We start from the raw sequence: 25,204 nt of genomic DNA, 5'->3' as shown, positions 1-25,204 counted from the left end.
AAATGTTCACCGAAGTCAATATTATGCATCTTAATATCAAAATTCATCAAATTTCTCACATAATTCGCATATTTCAACATAAAAGCTTTCCGGCTACGCGCTCGGACTGTGCACGCAAATCAAGGCAACTAAAAGCGAGGTTTTCAAGGCCTCGGAAGCACGGAACAAGGAAGAATTACGGTGATAACCCTTTGGGTCGTCATATTCTCCGCCTCTAAAACAACCGTTCGTCCTCGAACGGACAAAAGAAAGAAGTACCTGAGTCGGGAAATAAATAAGGATAACAGCTCCGCATATCAGACTCGGACTCCTAGGTCGATGCCTCAGGAGGCTGACCTCTCCACTGAACACGCACCGAAGGAAAACACTTCGACCTCAACTGTCGAACCTACCGGTCTAGAATAGCCACTGGCTCCTCCTCATATGACAGATCCTTATCCAATTGGACAGTGCTGAAATCTAACACGTGCGATGGATCGCCGTGATACTTCCGGAGCATAGATACATGAAACACTGGATGCATAGCTACCAAGCTAGGCGGCAAAGCAAGTCTATAGGCCACCTCTCCCACACGCTCAAGGATCTCAAATGGGCCAATGAACCTAGGGCTAAGCTTGCCCTTCTTCCCAAATCGCATCACGCCCTTCATAGGCAACACACGGAGCAACACTCGTTCACCAACCATGAAAGCAATATCTCGGACCTTGCGGTCTGCATAACTCTTCTGCCTAGACTGAGCTATCCGAAGTCTATCCTGAATAATCTTGACCTTATCCAAGGCCTCCTGAACTAGGTCTGTACCCAATAACCGAGCCTCTCCCGGCTCAAACCATCCGACTGGGGACCGACACCGACTACTATACAACGCCTCATACGGAGCCATCTGAATGCTGGACTGGTAGCTGTTGTTGTAGGAAAACTCTGCTAAAGGCAAGAACTGGTCCCATGAGCCTCCGAAATCAATGACACAGGCTCTAAGCATATCCTCTAATATCTGAATAGTCCTCTTGGACTGACCATCCGTCTAGGGATGAAATACTGTGCTCAACTGAACCTGGGTGCCTAACTCTTGCTGAACCGCTCTCCAGAAATGCGAGGTAAACTGCGGACCTCGTTCCGAGATGATAGACATAGGCACCCCATGAAGGCGAACGATCTCCCTGATATAAATTTCAGCTAATCTCTCAGACGAATAGGTGGTGGCAACTGGAACAAAATACGCTGACTTGGTCAGCCTATCTACAATAACCCAAACTGCATCAAACCTCTTCCGAGTCATCGGAAGTCTAGTAACAAAATCCATAGTAATCCTCTCCCACTTCCACTCGGGAAGCTCAATCCTCTGAAATAAACCACCAGGCCTCTGATGCTCATACTTAACTTGCTGACAGTTCAAACAACGAGCCACATATGCAACAATGTCTTTCTTCATTCTGCGCCACCACTAGTGTTGCCTCAAATCCTGATACATCTTCGCGGCGCCCGGATGAATAGAATACCGAGAACTGTGGGCCTCCGCTAAGATCAACTCTCGAATCCCATCAACATTGGGCACACAAACTCGCCCCTGCAATCTCAATACACCATCGTCATCTAAGGTTACTTTCCTGGCACCTCCACGCTACACCGTGTCTCTCAAGACACACAAATGGGGATCTTCGAACTGCCGATCGCGGATACGCTTCAATAACGAAGAACAATCGACCGTGCAAGCTAATACTCGACTAGTCTCAGAAATGTCCAACCTCCCAAACTGATTGGCCAAAGCCTAAACATCCAAAGCAAGCGGTCTCTCACTGACCGGAATATAAGCAAGACTGCCCATGCTGACTGACTGCCTACTCAAGGCATCGGCCACCACATTGGCCTTTCCCGGGTGATATAAGATAGTGACGTCGTAATCTTTCAACAATTCCAACCACCTCCTCTACCTCAAATTCAACTCCTTTTGCTTGAACAAATACTGAAGGCTCTTATGATCCGTGAACACCTCACACGTCACACCATATAAATAATGCCTCCAAATCTTCAAAGCATGAACGATGGCTGCCAACTCCAAATCATGCACTGGATAGTTCTTCTCATGAACCTTCAACTGCCTCGAAGCATAGGCAATGACCTTGCCATCCTGCATCAACACTGCACCAAGTCCAATACGAGATGCATCACAATAGACTGTATAGGGCCCTGAACCTGTGGGCAAAACCAACACCGGTGCCGTAGTTAGAGGTGTCTTGAGCCTCTGAAAGCTCGCCTCACACTCGTCTGACCATCTGAACTGGGCACCTTTCTGGGTCAACCTAGTCATCGGGGCTGCAATAGATGAGAACCCTTCCACGAACCGACGATAGTAACCTGCCAATCCCAAGAAACTCCGAATCTCTGTGGCTGATGCTAGTCTAGGCCATTTCTTGACTGCCTCAATCTTTTTCGGATCAACCTGAATACCCTCTGCTAAAACAACGTGACCCAGGAATGCAACAGAACTCAACCAGAACTCGCACTTCGAAAACTTGGCGTATAACTGACTATCCTTCAGAGTCTGAAGAACCACTCTGAGGTGCTGCTCATGCTCCTCCTGACTGCGGGAGTATATCAGAATATCATCAATGAAGACTATCACGAACGAGTCCAAATAAGTCCTGAACACTCGGTTCATCAAATCCATAAAGGCTGCTGGGGCATTGGTCAACCCAAATGACATAACCAAGAACTCATAATGCCCGTACCGAGTGCGGAATGCTGTCTTAGGGACATCGGATGCCCTAATCCTCAACTGATGGTAGCCAGATCTCAAGTCATTTTTTGAGAATACCTTGGCAGCCTGAAGTTGATCGAACAAATCATCAATCCTTGACAGTGGATACTTATTCTTAATTGTAACCTTGTTCAGTTGCTAGTAATTAATGCACATTCTCATCGAACCATCCTTTTTCTTAACAAACAACACCGTTGCACCCCAAGGCGAAACATTGGGTCTAATAAACCTCTCTTAATCAAACCTTGCAACTGTTCCTTTAACTCTTTCAACTTCGGCGGGGCCATACAATATGGCGGGATAGAAATGGGCTGAGTGCCCGGAGCCAAATCAATACAAAAGTCGATATCCCTGTCGGGCGGCATACCTGGCAGGTCTGAAGGGAAAACCTCAGGAAACTCCCGAACAATGGGCACATAATCAATAGAAGGGACCTCCGCGCTAGAATCACATATGTACGCCAAATGGGCCAAACATCCTTTCTCGATCATACACCGAGCCTTCACATACGAGATAACACTGCGGGTACAATGACCAGAAGTCCATCTCCACTCTAAACGGGGTAAATCCGATAAGGCTAAGGTCACGGTCTTGGCATGGCAATCCAAGATAGCATGGTACGGGGACAACCAATCCATCCCCAATATAACGTCGAAGTCCACCATATCTAAGAGCAATAAGTTAACACGAGTTTCATGACCCTCAAATACTATTACACAGGAACGATGCACTCGGTCGACCACTATAGAATCACCCACAGGTGTAGATACATATACAGGAACACCCAAGGCATCGCTAGGCATAACCAAGTAGGGTGCAAAATAGGATGACACATACGAATACGTAGACCCAGGGTCAAATAGCACTGAAGCACCTCTATCACAGACCAGAATAGTACCTGTGATGACAGCATCAGAAGACTCAGCCTCTGGCCTGGCTGGCAAAGCATAACACCGGGGCTGAGCCCCACCACCCTGAACTGCCTCTCTGGGACGGCCTGCTACTGGTTGGCCTCCACCTCTAGGACCTCTACCTCCACCTCTATCACCTATGCCCCTGCCTCTAGCTGGCTGGGTGGCCTACGGAGCCTCTGGTGCCTGAATCATAGCTCGAGGACCCTACTGCTGTGGCTGTGCACCCCTCAATCTCGGGCAAGCTCTCCTGATATTACCATACTCACCACACTCGTAGCACCCACCTGACTACTGCAGCCGAGAGGGCTGATGCTGACCACATCGGCCTGAATGACCTCCTCGAAAGCTCTAAAGTGGTGCAGGCTGCTGATCCGAATAGCGCTACCGAGAACCACTACCGCCCGAAGTACCATGCGAGACCTAGAGTGCTGACTGAAAGGGTCTAGGGGATGGCCTCTACCATATGAATCTCTACCTCCAGACGAGGTACCACTGAATCTGCCTAAATGACGGGGCCTCTTATCCAACCCATGACCACCTCCCTGTGACAGAACCATCTCAACTCTGCGGGCCACATTGGCTGCCTCCTGAAATGTGATCTCGCTCCCGGCCTCCTTAGCCATCTGAAGACGAATCGGCTGAATAAGACCATCAATAAACCTCCTCACCCTCTCTCTCTCAGTGGGAAGTATGATGAGAGCATGGCGAGCTAGATCGATGAACCTGGTCTCATACTGGGTAATAGTCATGGAATCCTACTGGAGGCGCTCAAACTGCCTCCGATAGGCCTCTCTCTGGGTAACAGGGAGAAACTTCTCCAGAAACAATATCGTAAACTGCTCCCAAGTCAAAGATGGTGATCCGGCTGGTCTCTCTAAGCAATAATCCCTCCACCAAGTCTTGGCAGATTCAGACAAACGAAATGTAGTGAAATCAACCCCATTGGTCTCAACTATACCCATGTTCCTGAGAACCTCGTGGCAGCTGTCTAGATAATCCTGGGGATCCTCAGTAGATGCTCCGCTAAAAGTAGAAGTGAATAGCTTGGTGAATCTGTCCAGTCTTCACAAAGCATCGGCGGACATAGCCGCTCCATCGCCGGTCCAAGCTATGACACCCGACTGAACTACTCCAACTAGCTGAACCGCTAGAGTTTGAGTCTGGGGAGCTACCTGCTCCGGAGTGCGTGTAGAAGGAGTCTAAGCCCCTCCTCCAGCCTGAGAAGTGGCTGGTGCTACTAGAAGTAAACCCGCTCGGGTGACACTCTCCATGAGGCCTACCAATCGGACCAGAGCGTCCTGAAGAACTGGAGTGACAATGAAGCCCTGTGGGACCTGAGCTGGGCCCACTGGAGTTGCTGGAGCTGGAACCCCCTCGTCATAGTCAACATGAGGATCCACCTCTGGGACTGCTGCTTGGGGCTGGGCTCTGCTCCAGACTCGGCCTCTGGCATGGCCTCGGCCTTTTCCTCTGCCTTAATAAGAGCTTCTGGTGGGGGCTCGGGCTGCTGTGCGGTAGAAGGGGAATCACGTGTTCTCGCCATCTGCGAAAGAACAGAGTAGAACGACAATCAGTGTTGAGAAACAGAATCGCACGACAAGAAAGAACAAGGTGAAATTTTTCCTAACTCTGTAGCCTCTGGGGGATAAATACAGATGTCTCCGTACCGATCACTCAAACTCTACCGAGTTTGTCCGCGAGTTGTGAGACCTACGTAACCTAGAGCTCTGATACCAACTTGTCACGACCCGGATTTCCCCACCATCGGGAGTCGTGATGGCGCCTACTAACGGAGCTAGGCCAGCCAAACTTTAAACATTCTCTGATAACTTCTCAATAATAACCATATACGAAAGCAATTAAATAAAAGAAACGGAAGACTTTAAGTTTATAAAACTGAAATTCAAATGCGGAAGTTTAAGACAAATCTCTACCCAAAATCTGGTGTCACTAACTCACGGACTACTAAAGAGTGCTACAAACAAGTATGAATGGAAATACAAAATATTTGTCTTGATACAATGAAGACAAACAAAACATGGAGAAGGACTTCGGCCTGCGAACGTCAGCTAGGCTACGTTGAAGTCTCTGGACTGAAGTCATCTACCGATCAATACGCTACTGCTGCGGTCCTAAAGTTGCTCTGGTATCGTAATCTATGCAAAAATCACAGAAGTGAAGCATCAGCACAACCGACCCCATGTGCTGGTAAGTGCCTGGCCTAACCCCGGCGAGGTAGTGACGAGGCTAGGACCAGACTCCAGATAAACCTGAGCAGATATATAATATGTTGCGGAAAATAAATAGGAATAAGCAGTTTAAAATGGGAGGGGTACATGCTCCGGGGAAACATATCAAGACCAACAAAAGAAACTTATTAAAATATGAAAGGACAGCTCAATACCTACAACAATAGAATAACAATATTGTTGCAGCGCGCAACCCGATCCCTTATCATTTAACATTGTTGCGGCGTGCAACCCGATCCACATATATTTATAGCTGTTGCGGCGCGCAACCCGATCCAATTCATTATCCTGTGGTAGGCGCACCACCCGCTCCCATTTCATCATATCCTGTGGTAGGCGTACCACCCGATCCCATTTCATTATCTTCGATGAAAACAATCACGAACAAATCCAAATAGGGAACATAAGGAATATACTACTTCCCGGCAAGGGAGAAATAGCTATAACCAAACTTGTTACCACCTAACTACCTCAGCTACATCTAGACTTGTTACAACACCTAACTACCTCAGCTATATCTAAACTTGTTACAACACCTAACTACCTCAGCTATAACCTAACTCGTTACAACAGCTAACTACTTCAGCTATAACTAAACTTATTACAACACCTAACACAAAGAATCATCAACCTAAGCATCCGTAATATCAAATAAGAACACAATGCAAGGGAACCACAACTCAACAATAGCCCGGCAAGGGTGCAACGTGATAATCTCTTCCCTTTCTCACTTTTACTTCACAACTCCCTTCACCACTCGAGCCAATACTCTAGAGTTTCAATTATCACTTATACTTTCACAATTCATTACACAACTGGAGTCAATGCTCCTCAATGTTCATAGGTCACAATTCTTTTCACAACTTTACACAACAAAAATAGAAATCTTCATCAAGGCATGAATAATACAACAAAATCATGGAAATCACAATATAAGACTCACGGTCATGCTTGACACCAATGTATAGATACTCGTCACCTTGCCTATACGTCGTACTCAACAAGAAGCAAGTAGCAGATATGACTCAACTCCTAATCCCTCAAGCTAAGGTTATACCGAACACTTACCTCGAATGCTCCAACTCAAGTCTCGATTAAAACTTTACCTCTCGAATTCACCACCCAACCGCTCGAATCTAGTCACAAATTACTTGAATGCATTAATAATTACTATTGGAACTAACCCCAATGCATAAAAATAGTTTTTACAAGATTTTCCCCAAAAAGGTCAAAAATACCCCCGGACCCACATGGTCGAAACTCGAGGTTCGGACCAAAACCCGGTTACCCATTCTCCCACGAATCCAAATATATATTTTGTTTTGAAATCGGACCCCAAACTGAGGTCCAACTTCTCAATTTGTATAAAACCTAGGTTCTACCCAAAACACCCAATTTCCCCATGAAAATCTTTGATTTGAAGTTGAAATCATGTTAAAAGATGTTAAGAAGTGAAGAAATTAAGTTAGAAATCACTCACCAATGGTTTTGGAGAAGAAAAGTTGTTTGGAAAATCGCCTCTTAGGTTTTGGGTTTTTGAAAAGTAGAAAAATGACTGAAAGTCCCGAATATATATGCTTTTGCTGGGGCCTGGCGCGGACCGCGCAGAAATGTACCGCGGTCGCGCCGAGGGAGGGAAGAAATGGGCTTTCTCTGAACCCACCCTGCGCGGACCGCACTGATTTGGTGCGCGGCCGCGCTGGTCGACCCTCTAAACTCTACCACGCGGACCGCACAGAAAAGCACCGCGGCCGCGTGGCTGCCAGCGCGGACCGCGCGGAAATGACCGCGGCCGCACTGGAGCCTGCAACATCTGAACCTGCATTTTTAAGCCTAAGACCTCCCGGGCCCCACTCAAAACTCACCCGAGCCCCCGGGGCTCCAAACCAAACATTCATATGATCTCGAAAACACTTTACAGACTTAGTCGTGCGATCAAATCGCCAAAATAACATCATATACATAGGATCAAGCCTCAAAACTCATGATTTTTTTTCAACTTTCATATAACTCAAATTCCCCATTTTAAGTCCGAAACACGTCATATGACGTCCGTTTTTAGCCAAACTTTACAGATAGTGTTTAAAACATATTTAAGACTCGTACCGGGCGTCGGGACCAAAATACGAGCCCGATACCACAATTTTCTGATAAATTTTCTTCTTCATTTTCCTTACTAAATTTCTGGAAACAATTTCACCCAAAAATTTATTTCTCGGGCTTGGGACCTCAAAATTTGATTCCGGGCACTCGCCCAAGTCCCATATTTTTCTATGGACCCTCCGAGACCGTCGAATCACAGGTCCAGGTCCGTTTACCCAAAATATTGACCGAAGTCAATATTATGCATATTAATATCAAAATTCATCAAATTTCTCACATAATTTGCATATTTCAACATAAAAGCTTTCCGGTTACGCGTCTGGACTGTGCATGCAAATCGAGGCAACTAAAAGCGAGGTTTTCAAGGCCTCGAAAGCACGGAACAAGGAAGAATTACGGTAATGACTCTTTGGGTCGTCACAAATATGAATTTCTTGAAAGACAGTTTGATTGAGCTTACATGTTGTTGCTTATTTTTACTGCTTCATTTAGGCATCACTGAATTGCTCTGCTTCATCTTTTATGCTTTTAAGTTCTTCATATTTTATGCTCGGAGATTCTGTATAATGTTTGTGTGGTCCTTAGTTTTTTAGTTTTTAAATGGTTCTAGTAGACTCTAACAATGCAGGAATGTCTTGCTGATGGGTGAATGAGTGAAGGAAGTTGTGCCTCTAATGGGTTTCAGTTTTTAGTATCTCTTTAGTATTGGTCCTTATAAGACTATGAATCCACTTTCCAGCCTATTACTGTCTTCAGGTCAAAGTCATCTGTGTTTTTATGAATTTGGATTTGGTAAGCAACCTCCACTTCCAACCAAGAGGTTGTGAGTTCGAGTCTCCCCAAGAGCAAGGTGGGAAGTTCTTGGAGGGAAGGATGCTGGGGGTCTATTTGGAAACAGCCTCTCTACCTTAGGGTAGGGGTAAGGTCTGCGTACATACTACCCTCCCCAGACCCCACTAAGTGGGATTATACTGGGTTGTTGTAAACATCATATTTGGAGAATGAAGAGCTTTTGTTGGCTGGCAAATTTTCAAGCTTTCTAAGATAATTGATAATTTTGAAGAAATTTTACCATCCTTTCGTAATATATATATTTACTGCTGAAACATCATATGTACTTTCTAGAATTACATTTCGCTGGTTAATATTTTTAAAGCAAATCCTTTTACCTTTAATTTTAATATTTGTCTGTGTCATGTTTGAGGGTATCATTGTTATTTGTTTCTTTAATACGAAAGTGTGAATAGGCATATCACAATGTTTTATTACTTATCAAAATATTTCTTCAAAGGCCCTAGGGCTTTGTTCTAGCGGTAAGAGTGCAATATGTGATGTGCGAGTTAGACACACTTTATTAGTTGTACCCTACCGCAGACAAAGTTCTTAGACAATGTCTTTGGAAAGATGAAAATAGTATTTTATAAACGTCTTTGTACACTCTTTTCCTTTCTTTCCCTAGTGTTCTGTGATCCATATGCTCATATTACTTCAAACACATATTAACTTACTGACACTTTCTTCATCTAATATTTTTAGTATTATGAGCAAATTAAAGTGACATGCTTCACTATTATCGCAGTTTCTCATCCCAACATTGCATGAGTATTGTGTGTTCTCTTTTAGTATATGGAACAATTGACCTATCTGGTCATAATTTCAAACAAGCTTTAATTAGACTAGAATTAAGGATTATTATATTTCATCTATTGACATAATTATTTTATAATTTCAGGTCATACAGTCTGATGTTCGATACTTTAGTGGGTGCAAGATTTCAATATGACGAAGAGTTGGAGAAATTATTTGAAGATTGTTATCCATCAAGATTAGTTATATAATGACATTAGCTATTTACTTCAAACAATATAAGTTTATTTTTTAGGTGCTGTGATATTAATATTTTGGATTAGTACTTCCTTTTGTTTGTTAAGATTTAACGAGATATACTATTATTTTGTGAATTAATATTAATATTTATTTACATTATTTTTTGGTCGAATGTAGTAGCTATTGTTAATGGTGGTTAAACTTACCATTACAACTTGTGACTTTTAGCGCCAATTTTACAGGATATACCGGCTTAACAATAAAAGGATAAATTAAAATATTTATATAGGGATATTGTAGCCATTATATTGCTATTAAAGATGACTTTTGCGGTAATTTAGTTGACTTTACTAGCCATTAAAATAGACGCTAAAGGAGCATATAATATATTTTTAGAAGAGATATTATTTCCATTCTAATTGCCACAAAACAATTACCGCTAAAGGTATGGACTTTTAGCGACAAATAGTTTAAATTTAGAGGCTATAAAAATAGACGGTAAAGGGGCATTATTAGCCGTCTTAGAATGGGTTTAGCAGCCATAATGATTGCCGCAAAATATTGTCGTTAAAGCAAATGAGTTTTAGCGGTAATAAGTCATACCTTTTACCAGCTTTTGTCAGAAAGCATTACCGACCCCGGCTTCAGCGGCTAAAGACCAATCGCCGGTAAATGATATAGCGGCTATTATTATTGCCGCCAATGCTATATTTATCGCTGCTAAAGCCCATTTTTGTTGTAGTGCCTTCTTGGATGGACTAGGTTCTTTAGGAGTGGCATGGACTTCATAGTTACAAGCAAGCAGAGTATTGGCCCCAAAATGATCCTTGCTCGTACCAACCTCCCACTTCTTCATAGGTACCTTGAAATGTGCAAACATAGCTGTGAGAATAAAGCCATAGGGAATGACATGAGTCTTGGAGTCATTTATAACCCTATCAAGAAGATGGATTATAAATCCAGGCCAATTAATCTCCCTCCCACTATCCAAACACTCCATTAGGACCAAGTCCATGAAGTTTGCAATGTGCCCTTTCCTGCCTAGGCAGAACACATTTGTTGACAAACTTAAACAACACTTGTGGGGTGGCTTCATCTCACTCTTGTACATAGCCTTGGGCTCCATTTCCTCCTCATTGTCACTAAATTTTCTAGTAATATCAAGGATAAGAGGTAGGTTTTCTAGGCTTGGACACTTAAGTTTTGTATAGTCATTGTACCCCTCAGCAGGTACACTTAGAATTTCTCCCAACTCCTTCACATCGAAAGAGACTTGCACTCCTTTCAACATACTGGTAACCCTTCCATTTTTCACTTCAGCATTTGCCATAAACTCTACGATTTCATTCCTGACCAACCTGTCATCCATCTGAAGGACCATGTTCTTCCAGTTTTGCAACTCCAACTTCTCCAATATTAGCACCATACGTTGCCCCTCCAAATCTCTGAGGAGTCTCCCCTTTAGAATTGTAATCTTGCCAAACTAGGCCATCTTGTCGTTTTCATCATCAGAATCATCTTCTTCTTCTTCTTCTCCACTCCATTCTTCTTCCTCAACCATTTTTAATTTTCTTGATTTTACAGCCGACCTAGTTCTTTTTGCTAAAGTAGATGGTTTAGAAGATTTTGACTCCGAAATAGACTTCTTTGTGGAAGTCTTGGCTTTCTTGGGTTTGGGAGTCAAAACCTCCACTTCTTCTGTCTCATCTTCATCTCGAAGGACCAGGTCCAGCTTGTCAACATCAGCAGCCTCAACAGACTCAATTATCTTCTTCTTTCCCTTAGCAACTGCTTTTCTTCTACTTTTCTCCAAGGCTTTCTCCAATTTTTCCTCATCTTGCTTTTTCTGGATTCTTGTGGCTCTGCCTCTTGTGGGAGGAATTTCAATAGTAACAGAAGAGACAGAAAGGGCAGCCTTCCTTTTCTTGTTTGCCCTAGCGGTGCCAGGGGTTTTTGCCTTTGAACTTCCCTTCTTTTTTTGATTATAACTATAAATCACTCTTTATAGTAGATCTGCGAGGGTTTCCTGTTCGGATGGAATAGGTTCATCTATATTTTTCTCAAGTTGAACCAACTTTTCAGCAGCTTCACCAGACCCACTTCCCCCTGTTTTGCTTACACTCTCCTCTATTTCAGTAAATTTCTCTCCCCAAACAACCATTGCACCTATTTCTTTTGTTAGATTAACATGAGTAGGTGAAGAATCAACCACTCTTTTACCCTTCCCCTCACAGCACTCCTATCACCCTTGCTCTCTTTTTCTTTTTCCTTTTCATTTTTACCACAAACTTCTCCAGATTCTGTAGTCTCAACAACAGCTATAGACCCTACCAGTACAAACCTATTCTCCAAATTTGCAACAACTTCAGAAATTGTCTCAGGAGTAACTTTATGACCATAAGATACATGTTCAGTTTCAGAAGAACCACTTTCTTCCCCCTTAGTAGCAGACTTAAATAAATTTTCAGATTTTTAGGATTCTTCTTTCCTACTTGCTCTCAATTGTTTGTTTATTTTCTCGATCTGCTCTCCTCCAACGACAATCTTGCGAGCCATCATTTTTACTCTACTTTTCTTAGAGATTGGTGTGGTTGAAGGAGTGGTAGTAGGTGAAGAAGTGGTTTCTTGTGGTGGTGATGAAGGGTTTTCAGGAGTGTTGGCCATATCTGGGCTAGGGTATGAAGAACAATGAAGTTGTGAGAAAGAAGATGAGGATAGAAGTCTGAGAGAATTTAGAGGTCTGAAAGTTTAGAAGTAACGAATAGATATAACTCCTCATCATTATAAAGGGGTGGTATTCAATTGAGTAACGACAACTTTGCAGAAGTCTAATCAAACTGCAATTCAGTTTGAAAAGACATTCAAAGTTGTCCCTAGAATCTAGGCAATTCAATTTATTTAGGACTTTTTTAAACGGAATTGGTTCACTTGTAACGGATAAGTCCAAAAAAGATTTGGGATTAAGTAGGACTCTGCTCATTATCCAAATATTATTATTTCAAATTATGCAGAGTGTACAAAACATACCGTGTAATCTTGATGAACTAAGTTCTTCACTGAGAATGCTCTTGTGTAAGTCTAAATTTGCCAAAATAGAGAAAATATCATTAGAGATTAATGAGTCATTCTAATACATAGCACAAGAGTATACTATTGAAAGTATGAGATTGAGCAAGATCTAATCTACTTATGTACAAAATTTACAGATTTTCTAACCAACAAAATTTTTCAATTTTTTTTTACTTTTTTATTCTTTTTCGATTGTGAACTTTTGAACTGGTCCTTTTAGGTGATCTTAATCATCCCTAATTCTAACTTTTTCCTTTCAAAGCGATCTCTACTTAGAGCTTTTGTAAAGATGTCAGCTATTTGCTTGTCAGTAGCACAAAACTCCACAGTGATCGAACCCTTTTCATAGTTGTCCCTCAAAAAAAGGTTCCTAACATCTATGTGCTTAGTTCTCTTATGATGAACTGAGTTATTTATCATACTAATGGCACTAGTGTTATCACAAAATATAAGGATACAACCAACATCAATTCCAAAGTCCATTAATTGTTGTTTGATCCACAATAATTGAGCACAACATGGAGCAGCAACAACTTACTCAGCTTCAGCAGTAGATAATGCCACATAATTTTGCTTTTTGGTAGTCCAAGACACAAGACATGAGCCAAGAAAGTGTGTCATACCTGAAGTGCTCTTTCTATTCACAAGAAAACTTGCATAGTCAGCATCAATATATCCCACTAGATTAAAATTAATACCTTTTGGATACCAAAGACAAAGGTCAGTGGTGCCTTTTAGGTATCTCAAAATCCTCTTGACAACAGTCAAATGCGTCTTCTTTGTATTCACCTGAAATCTTGCACAAAGACCTACACTGAAAATAATATCAGGTATGCTAGCAGTGAGATACAATAATTAGCCAATCATTCCCTTATAAAACTTCTTATCAACAGATGAACCAAGTTCATCTATATCCAACTTTGTAGTTATTGTAATAGTACTGTCAATTTCTTGGAATCTTTTATTTTAAACTTTTAAGCAACTCTTTTACATACTTCTGCTAATGGATCATAGTTTCTTTTGAATTTTGTTTAATCTATAAGCCTAAAAAGAATCTAAGCTCACCCATCATGCTCATTTCAAATTCACTTCCCATTAATTTAGAAATTTTTTTACTTAACTTATCAGTGGTTGCTCCAAAGATTATATCATCAATATATATCTGAACTACCAAGAGATCTTTACCTTTTTCTTTCATGAACAAAGTACTGTCAATTTTACCTCTCTTATAGTCATGCTCAAGCAAAAATTTTGATAATCTTTCATACCATGCTCTCAAAGCCTGCTTGAGCCCATAAAGTGCCTTGTCAAGTTTGTACACATGATCAAGATGTTTCTTGCTTTAAAACCCCGGAGGTTGCTTGACAAACACTTCTTCCTTGAGATATCCATTGAGGAAGGCGCTCTTGACATCCATCTGATGGAGAGTGAATTTCATGTAAGCACCAAAGGCTATAAGGAGTCTAATAGTTTCCAATCTTACAACTGGAGCAAAAGTCTCATCATAATATATGTCCTCCTCTTGACTATACCCTTGAACCACCAATCTTGCTTTGTTCCTTGTAACTGTTCCATCTTCATCAATTTTGTTTCTAAAGACCCATTTAGTGCCAATCACTGATCGGTCCCTAGGTCTTGGTACTAGATGCCAAATTTGACTTCTCTCAAATTGGTTGAGTTCATCCTACATTGCATTCACCCAGTCTGTATCCTGCAAAGCCTCAACAACATTTTTTAGGTTCAATAAGAGATAGAAAAACATCAAAAGCACAAAGATTCTTCAGAGAAGATCTTGTTTTGATTCCAGAGGTTTGATCAGTAATTATATTCTCAGTGGGATGAGAACTTTGGTACTTGTAAGGTTTCACAATTAGTTGGTTTCCTCTTGATGTTCCTCCAATGTTAGTTGTTGAGGAAGAGGTTCATAGACAGGTTCCATTGAGGTTTGAGATTCAGTTTCTCTTTGTTCAGTTCCCCCTATCAGGTTGCCTGGGTAGAAGAACATGTTCCATCACTTGTTCCTTCCTCTGGTGCAACTTCAGTCTTGGCTGTGGTTTCATTAGAATTTCTTACCGGCCCAATTGCTTCATCTTCATGTTCCTGTCTCTCAGAAAGAATGTTAGTTTCATCAAAAATCACATGTACACTTTCTTCTACACACAGAGTTCTTTCATTATAGATCTTATAAGCTTTACTATGTGAAGAATATCCCATGAATACTCCCTCATCACTTCTGGGATAAAACTTACCTAGAGAGTCTTTACCATTATTGTGCACAAAGCACTTGCATCCAAATGCCCTAAGATGGGATATATTTGGCTTTCTCCCTTTAAGTAACTCATAGGGAGTCTTCTCAACAAGAGGTCTGACCATGCACCTATTTATGATGTAACATGCAATGTTCACAGCTTCTGCCCAGAATCTATAAGGCAGTTTACTAGATAGAAGCATTATCCTAGCCATTTCTTCCAATATAATATTCTTTCTTTCAGCTACACCATTTTGTTGTGGAGTCCTAGCTGCAGAAAAGTTATGATCTATGCCATGTACATCACAAAATTCAGCAAATTTAGTATTTTCAAATTCAGTACCATGATCAGACCTAATTGATGCAAGTGAACATGTCAAATGCTTCATCTTTAGATGTTATAAACAATGTCCAAGTAAACCTAGAATAATCATCAATATGCACCATAACATATCTTTTACCACCTCTGCTTAGAGTTCTCAATGGTCCACAATGATCCATATGGACCAGTTCCATCGTTCTGGTGGTACTTACCATTTTCTTACTTATAAAAGAGGATCTTACCTGTTTCCCCCTTGCACAAGCCTCACAAACTTTGTCTTCCTTGAACTTAATGTTAGGTAGTCTTATCACCAAGTCCTTGGAGACTAGTTTGTTGCGTTGACTTAGACTGGCATGTCCAAGTCTTTTGTGCCAAATGAGGGGATCATTATCCAACACACTTAAGCATGTGAGTTCATTTCTGAAAGTGTGGACAGATCTACAACATATATATTGTTCACTCTTTTTTCTTGCAAAACAATCTTATCAGTGGTAAGATTTATCATAAAATATTGGGTCGAGGTGAATGCTACCAAGTTACCTCTATCACACAGTTGTGATATACTGATTAGGTTGTATTTTAAGTCATCTATCAAGTAGACATTCTCAATAGATTGAGAATCAGTCTTACCTACTTTCCCATTTCCAAAGGAGACATTACCTCATTTTAGGTCCTCAAGTGAAAAGAATTGGTTCTTGCTTCCTGTCATATGCTTTGAGCAACCACTATCCATGTACCATATTTGGTTGCTCCCCTTCACTTGGACCTCTGATTCATCATCAGATTCTCCAATAGCCATAAGTGCTTGTTTATCTTCATCTTCATCGTGCGAGCTTTCATCTGATCTCTTTCCCCAAGCAGCAACCATAACCTTTGTTGATCCTTTGTTCTTCTTGGATTGAACCTGTTCCTTCTTCCCATTTCTTTGTTCAACTCTTTCCTTATTCCATTCAATTTTCCATTGAGGGTAGTTTTTGATGTGGTGATCAGTCTTCTCACACTTGTAGCACCCCTCATTGGTTTGCTTTTCAGGAACCTTTGATTTGCTATAACTTCCACTGCTTGAAGGAACCTTTCCTCTCATTAGGTACTTCTTGAAGTCCTTTGTGATCATGGTCATTTCATCATATTCTAGTTCAGAACCTTCAGTGATTCTGAGTGTTAGGCTCCTTTCCTTATTGGTTACATCCATCTTCATGGTTTGCCTTCTAAGTTCATAAGCAGTGAGATTTCCCATTAGCTCATCCAACTTAAGAGTGACAATATTCTTTGATTCCTGAATGGTAGTGATTTTGCTCCCCCAAGTGACTGCAGAACCCTTGTCAAAATCTTCTGAACTCTGTCCTCTTCAGGAATAATCCTTCTAAGAGACTTAAGTTCATTTGTTATTGTAGTTAACCTTGTATATATCTCTTAGATGGTTTCCCCTTCCTTCATGGTAAAGTTCTCATATTGGGAATACAGTAGAGTTCCTGGGGACCTCTTCACTTGAGGTGTTCCTTCATGGGCAACCTGTAGAGTGTCCCATATTTTCTTAGTAGTGGTACAACTTTGGATTCTACTGTACTCATCTGGACCAAGTCTACAGACAAGCCATTTCTTGGCTTTGGCATTCTTCTCCCATTTCCTTAGGTCTTTAGCAGTGTAGTCAGCTCTTGTTTTTGGAACATCTACTCCTTAGGTATTTTTATTCAAGGTAGCCAATGGTTCATCGGTGACAATGTCCCATAGCTCATAGTCCTACTACAATTGAACTAGGATAAAAGACAGACACTTGGAACTGGTTCTTCTATCTGGTTCATGTAGCTTCAGGTTTGCAAAATACCTTGCTATTTTTCTCTCAATTCACGTTTAACTTCTACTTTTGTGCATCCTGTAAAGTGAGAACATCCTGCAATTTATAGAGTTAGTAGATGAAGAAATAACTAGAGTTCTAATGCTACTCTACCTTTATGAAAGAGTTCTAGTTGATCTCAACTTCTAACTCCTCCCTTATCTTGGATAGTGTTCTCTTTGAGTAAAGAGTCCTTCTCCTTATCACTTATGCAACCTTTTCGATCAGGAGATATCAATTATACCAAGTTAAGATTATCTCCTTCACATGCATACCACATGCTAGAGTCTGCCCACGTTTATGTACACAATGGATGGACCTGGTTCATGCCTGAGCTTCCTTTGTTAATCTTCAAAACAAACCTTTTCTTGGGCCAACAGTGTCATTTTTTTCTCTTTTTGTTTTCGCACAATATTAATACATATGTTTCGTAAAATTTTAGGACGAAGCGATGTCATGTGACACCGTTTCATTCCACGTGCATCTGCCCCCGATTTTTCTCGGTAAATTTGTTAAAAAGAATTGCAAAAAGGTATGACTTCAATGTTAGAGTTCACAAGTATATATAATGTTAGAATAATTATACATAGTGTTGCTGACTAGTTTTTTTTTGGGTTTTATTTGATGCTATCTCATATTCAACTAGCTTTTGACCATCCTCGGCTAAAAGGAATGAAGACTGGCACTTTGCTATGCAATCCTCAGTTTTTTTCTTGCTTATTCATTTGGTACTGTCAGGTCAGAGCATACTCTGTTGTTTGTCTTAACAATAGAACAAAACATAAATTGCTAGCTAATTGTTTATTCATCAGAAAATACAAGTATCTAAGAGAATCTAAAACACCATCACTTGGCAAGCATACACATAACAAACTCCTCGTAATTGAGTGAGCTTCCACTGCTCTATTCATCATCTCCTTCGTAGTATGTAATACCATCATAGTATATATTACCCTCGTTTGTATTACTGGCACAAAAAAGCTAAGTATACAATATAATAAAAAGGTTAAAATCTAAACTAGAACCATGCGGAGGTAGAGGTCTTATGACATGTCGCGAAAATGGAATAGCACAATTTATTTGCTGATTCACATCTTACTTATCTTTAGTTTCACATGCTATTTCATTATTTGTCCAATTATCGCTAACCAATTTTATCCCATACAGGATATTCAACTGATTATTCTTCGCTAGGAGTACTATTTAATATATATTGAAAGGGAGTATTTGAGTTGAATTGATCGAAGAGGAAAGATTCAGACGAAGAGAGAGAAGAAAGAGAGGAATACTTTGTTCTGATATTGAAAAAATAAAAGCCTAACTATACACATATATATATCTATCCTTATTTATACTGTCTACTCATTCAATATAATTAATTAGCTTAACTACTTAACTAACCATACACCTAAATCTAACTAACTCTAACTGACACATACAACTCCCACGGCCTATGTACAAGTATTGCTATTACTGCTCTTTTCAACACTTCCCCTCAAGTTGGGTGATTAAAAAATGTTAATCATCCCGAACTTGCAAACCATCTCACTATGTAGCTATTTTCCAAGTGCCTTGGTTAGTATATCTGCAATTTGATCCTTGCTGGGAACATAAGTTATTTTAATCATACCCGATTGTAGCTTTTCTCAGATAAAGTGGCAATCAATCTCTATGTGCTTTGTGCGCTTGTGATACATTGGATTTGAAGCAATCTATAGGGCGACTTTGTTGTCACAGTACAACTCTATAGGTAAATCAACTTGAGTTCCTAATTCCTCCAGCAGGCCATGTATCCAAGTTAACTCAGCTATAGTGGTGGCCATGCTTATGTACTCACTCTACTGAGCTTCTTGAAATTGTGCTTTGTTTCTTTGATTTCCATGAGATCATGGAGTCTCCAAGTTTTACGTAGAAACTTGTAACTAACTTTCTAGTCACTGAGCAGGACGCCCAGTCTGCATCACAAAATGCAATTATCTTCCTACTCTGTCTGCTACTCATCAACAAACCTTGTCCTGGACAATTCTTGATATATCTCTCTACCCTCAATGATGCATCATAATGGGACTATTTTGGTGTATTTATAAACTAACTGAGAACTTGAACTGCAAATAAAATGTTCGGCCTTGTGATTGCCAAATACAAGAGTCTCCCCATAAGTCTCTGATACACTCTTCGATCTTCAAGTTCTGTATCAGGTTCTTGCATACCAAAAAGCTCGTCATATTCCACACTACTAAGTTTTATGTTTCGATCCAAAGGGGAGTGCTTGATTTAGCTCCCCCTAGGCCACATTCTGACACAAGCTCTAAGACATACTTTCTTTAGTTCATGAGGATTCCTCTGTGTGATTTTGCAAACTCAATATCAAGGAAAATTTTTAGCTCTTCCAAATCTTTCATCTTGAAATTGTGATTCAATATATCTTTGGCATCTTGAATAAAAAACTTATCATTTCCTGTGATCAAAAGATCATCAACATAAAATAATATAATCACTACGGTAAAGGGTCTAATATGTCCCTCTAATATTAACAATTGTATAAAAATGTCCTTCATTATACTATCAGGTCAAAAGACTCCTTTCCATTATACTATTAAACAAAAATACCCCTAAACAGACGGAATAGACACGCGACATTGATTTAAGGCTCAAGGCCATCTGGTTCTTTTTAATAACCCAAATTGGAATGAACTCGCTCCGACCTACATACTTGATCCACCCATTCTCCAACTAATTTAAAGTTCAAAACCCAAAATTTTTAAACATATTTTGTCCTCCTAATCAGAGAAAAGTTGTCTCCTCTCTATTACTCAAAATTCATAATTGCAAAACTCAAGATTCAATCTGAAAGGTAGGTTCTGTGATGACCCAAAAGATCATCTTATGATTTAAAACTAAATTCTATATTCTGAGGCCTTAAAAATCTCATTTTATCACTCCTCGATTTACGTGCACAGTCCGTGCGTGTTTCCGAAAAGCTTTTATGTTGAAAGTTGATGAAAATAATAATTTTTGCCTAAAAAGTTAATTTAGTTGACTTTGGTCAATATTTTTGGTAAACGGACCTGGACTAGTGTTTTGATAGTCCCGTTGGGTCCGTATCAAAATATGAGACCTGGAAGTATGCCCGGAATCGAATTCTGAGGTAACTAGCTTAAGATATGATTTTTTATTGAAAATTGAAAGACTGAAAATATAATGGTTTTAAGAATTTGATTAATAATTGATCTTGTTGGTCCCAGGTCCGTATTTTAGTTCTGGAGCTCGATACAGGTTTATTATGATATTTAAGACTTGTCTGTAAAATTTGATGAGAAACGGAGTTGGTTTGACGTGATTCGGACGTCCGATTGTAAAAATAGAGGTTTTAAAACTTTCTTAAAAATTTCATTCAATTTGGTGCTAAATTCGTAATTTTAGGTGTTATTTTGGCAATTTGATCGCGCGAGCAAGTTTGTAAGATGTTTTAGGACTTGTGTACATGTTTGGTTTGGAGCCCCGAGGACTCGGGTGAGTTTCGGATAGACTTCAGGATGTTTTAGACTTTGGAGAAATCTGATTTTCTGTAGCTTCAGTGATTGTTGGTTTTCTTCTTTGCATTCGTGAAGCTTCTCACGCGAACACGAAGAGTAAGCTGGGTTGAGGGTGGTTTTCTTGTATGCGAACGCAAGGCCATAGTCGCGAACGCAGAGCACTGGGGGTTCTGCTCTTCGCGAACGCGACCGGTTCACGCGAACCCGTAGAGTAAATGGAGGTGGGTTGGGATTTATAGGTTGTTCTAAGCGAACGCGAGCCTTGGCTCGCAAACGCAATGGCCAGGAGGGACAAACCATCATGAACGCATACAACTTTTCGCGATCGCGTAAGCCATCAAGGATGGATTTTCGGGAACGCGGCAGGTCCTTCGCGAACGCGAAAAAGGCCTGCCCAGTGTTAAATAGAACTCAATACGGAATTTTCTCAAAATTTCACAACTCTTTCATTAAAACTCTAGCTAGGGCGATTTTTGAAGAGGGGATTCAACACCAAATCATAGGTTTGCATTCTTTTACTCATTTTCTACCGTTTCTAACACCACCCATTGAATTCCTAGCCTAATCTTTGTTCTTCCATGGTAGAAATTAGGGATTTAGAAAGAATTGGGGATTTTTACAAATTGGGGATTTAGACCTCAATTTGTGGTCAGATTCAAAAACCAATTGTATATCCGGGCTCGGGGGTGAATGGGTAAATGGATTTTTGTCCAAACCTTGGGTTTTAACCAAGTGGACCTGGGTCGATTTTTTAATTTTGGGGGAAAATTTGGGAAATTTAAATTTATGCATTGTAGTTGATTCCTTTAGCAATAATTGATGTTATTGAGTTAATTGTGGCTAGATACGAGTGGTTCGGAGGTGAATTCTGGAGAAAAACGGTAATTGAACATTGAGTGGCCCGTTGAGCGAGGTAAATGTTGCGTCTAACCTTGGCTTGAGGGAATAGATATTGTTTGCATATTTGCTACGTGTTTGGATGTTGTGTACAACGTATGGGTGAGATGACAAGTACCTATTCGTTGTTGTCAAGTCATAGCATGTGAGTGAGTCTTATTCTTGTAATCGTTGTATTCTTTGATCATATTGTTCATACTTAGACTAGTTATTCTTTATGTTGGGCAACTCTTGTCATGTTCTACGGAATTTGATATTGATTGAGTATTGACTCAAAGTTGAGGTTGACATTGTGGAACTAAATGTTGAAGCGAGACTTGTTATTGATAATTCTATCTCTTTATTGTTATTGTTCTTTGTTTTGGTGAGGAACAGTGTAAAGCACGAAGGGTGATGCCGTGCCATTTCATATTCAATATCATATGAGTAAGAGTGTAAATCACGAAGGGTGATATCATGCTATTTCATATTCTTTATCATGTGAGGAAGAGTGTAAATCACGAAGGGTGATGTCGTGCCATTTTATATTCATTATCATCGTTTCTTTCATTTATTATGGTGAGGATGAGAGTAAAAATACTAAGGGTGATGTCGTGCACTTGTTTTTGCTATGTTTATTACTTCCATTGGTGCAAAGAATGTTGTTTGATGTGTTTCTTTACTGATACATTTCACGATCTTGTACTCCCCTCAACATGTTTCCCCTCCCGTTATTATCTGTTTAGCTTCTATTAGTTTTTATTGCTCGTATATTATTTAACTACACAGGTTTATATTGTTGTCTTGTCATAGCCTTATTACTACTTCGCCGAGGTTAGGCTCGGTACTTACCAGTACATGGGATCGGTTGTACTGATACTACACTGCACATTGTGCAGATTTTGGTACTGGACCATGTTGATCCCGAGTTAGCTGCTTGTTTCATCTTATCGGAGACCCAAGGTAGTCATATTGGCGTTAGTAGGTCCTGGCATCCCATTCCAAAGCTCATACTTTACTGTTTTCTTTATTTCACAAATAGTTGTACTTTCTTTCGGACCAATACTTGTAGTAAAATCTTAGATTATTCGTGAATTGTGACTCCAAATTCTGGGTAGTGACAGTATATAATCAAAGTTGTTATTTATTTACTTCCACGTTTATTTGACCTGTATAGCTTGCTTGTAGTTGATCATTAAATGTAAAAGATTTGGCTAATAAATCTCTAACGTTGGCTTGCCTAGCAAGTATAATGTTAGGCACCATCACGGTCCTGACGGTGGGAATACCGGGTCGTGACAGGTTCAATGTTTGATTCAACTTCTACATCAAAGAGAAAGTACCATTGTGGGGAGATTTCCAAGAACTTCAAATCAACCATACCTCAAAATCTCGGAAGGAGATTCTATAAGTGTGCTAAACCTGAAGTAAGTTTTAATTTTGCTTGTGATTCGTTGATTGAACGTATTATACAAATTTTGTTCCTCTTGTCAATTACATAATTATTGGTTCTTTTTATTAGAATGAGTCATGCGGATATTAGGAATAGCAAGACGAAGCCTGCCCGGATAGAGCAATGATAGAAATCAACAAGTTACATTGTAAATTAGCTGATGCTAATATGATAATAAATATGTTGAATCAGTTGTTGGATACGTGCAAATTTGAAAGGGACAAATTGCTGGAAAAAGTTGATGTATTAGAGGCTGTAAAAAATATTGAAGTGAACAAAGCAAGGGAGATGGAAGAGAAATTGTTGAAGATGAAGATGTTTGTTTTGTTACCGTTTGCACTATTTGTTGGCTTTCTTGCGGCAATGATGATGAAGTAATGCATCAGTAGTGCCTATTAGTGCCTATTGTCTTTGATGAAGTTAAATGTTCTTGATGAAATGTATTGTTGGAATCAAAATGCACATGAATCTTTTTGTATTGTTGAACTGGTTTGTAATGTTATGAAAATATTTCTACTTTGTGTACTGCCTATTGATTTGTAATGTCTTTTCATGTTGCATTATTACTTTAAAACTATATCATTTCAACACAATTTTAGTGTACTACCTGAAATAAGTTATTGTGAATTCTGACAATGAGATGAGTATAATAGACATTAAAATAGTTGCTCCAAATTCAGGATGTAGATACACCTATGAATAATTCAATATAGAAATGACACCGCAAATCAACACCTAAACATGTATCATTTCAAAACTGCAACACTGTTAAGACCAAAAGATCGCAGCAGTTAAGTATGTAGATACGTGCAAACTTGAAAGGGACAATTGACGAAATAAATATTAGTCAATAAACATTTATGTAGGGATGCTTATCGGGCAGATTGAGCAGTTATTTGCTCTTAACGGTTTGGTTTATCGGTTATCGGCTTTTAAATGTATTAATCCGCTAGCCACCGATAAGATATCGGGCGGATTGGTATTAGTTTAGCTCTTATCGGGCGGTTATCGGGTGGTTTATCGGCTTAATTAAATCAAAATAAAATAAAATTTTATCTCTGTATGTTTAAATAGGTGGTCGACGTACTAAGAAGGAAGAAGCAGAAGAGACACCGTGATGGGTAAATCATCTGTCTAGAATCTTGTTTATGTTTATGCACATTGGCCTTAGTCCATGTGAAAGATTTCTTGGTGTACTAATATTATGATTAGAAGTGGTCATACTGTATCTTTTAACATGTCATCTGCTTGGACAGAATTGCTAGGCCAAGCGTTCTGTTAGTTAGGATTTAGGAAGATATATTTGCCCAGGATAAGAAAAAACAAGGTGAAAGTGAAAATTAGCATCTAATTTATAGACGTAGAAGTCACAGAGATAATTTCGTGTCAATTAGTACAAAATCGTACATTAAAATCTTAATCCTATTGTATAGAACAAAAATAAAACATATAAAAAGTTACCACACGACGACTATAGTTAAAATGAATAGGAAGAGATTTCTTTACGAATCAAACAATGCAGGATCACAAAAAGTTTATAAAATTATTACCTACTAATAATTCAAAACAATTGAAAAGAAAATCATGTGTCTTGATATTATGTCAAATAAGATAAAAGTTTTTAGTGCATATAAACCTTAATACTCGAAAACAGTAAAAAGGAGAAATATGAGTTTAAAACAGTTATCAATTTGAACTGGGAATGATTTCAAAATCCTGGTGGATTGACAAAAATTCAAGTAGGCAGAAGTTTAGTTGAATTGAAACGTCGAAAATAGTTGGTAAAGTTCAATATTACAATTCTATCCAACATAAATTATCTCTTTGAAGGAATTTAGGCTTGTGAGGGCATAAAAGTCGATTAATATTTTGAGGATATTTTTGTCGATCAACATTTAGCGTGGAACATTTGTGCTTTTATAATAATATAGATATGGATAGATATAAATTATATATATATATATATATATATATATATATATATATATATATATATATATATATATATATATTCT

Source organism: Nicotiana tabacum, chromosome 6 (genome assembly GCF_000715075.1).
Source record: "Nicotiana tabacum cultivar K326 chromosome 6, ASM71507v2, whole genome shotgun sequence".
NCBI lineage: Eukaryota > Viridiplantae > Streptophyta > Magnoliopsida > Solanales > Solanaceae > Nicotiana > Nicotiana tabacum.
The sequence above is the reverse complement of the archived record's forward strand: the minus strand, read 5'-3'. Positions refer to the sequence as shown.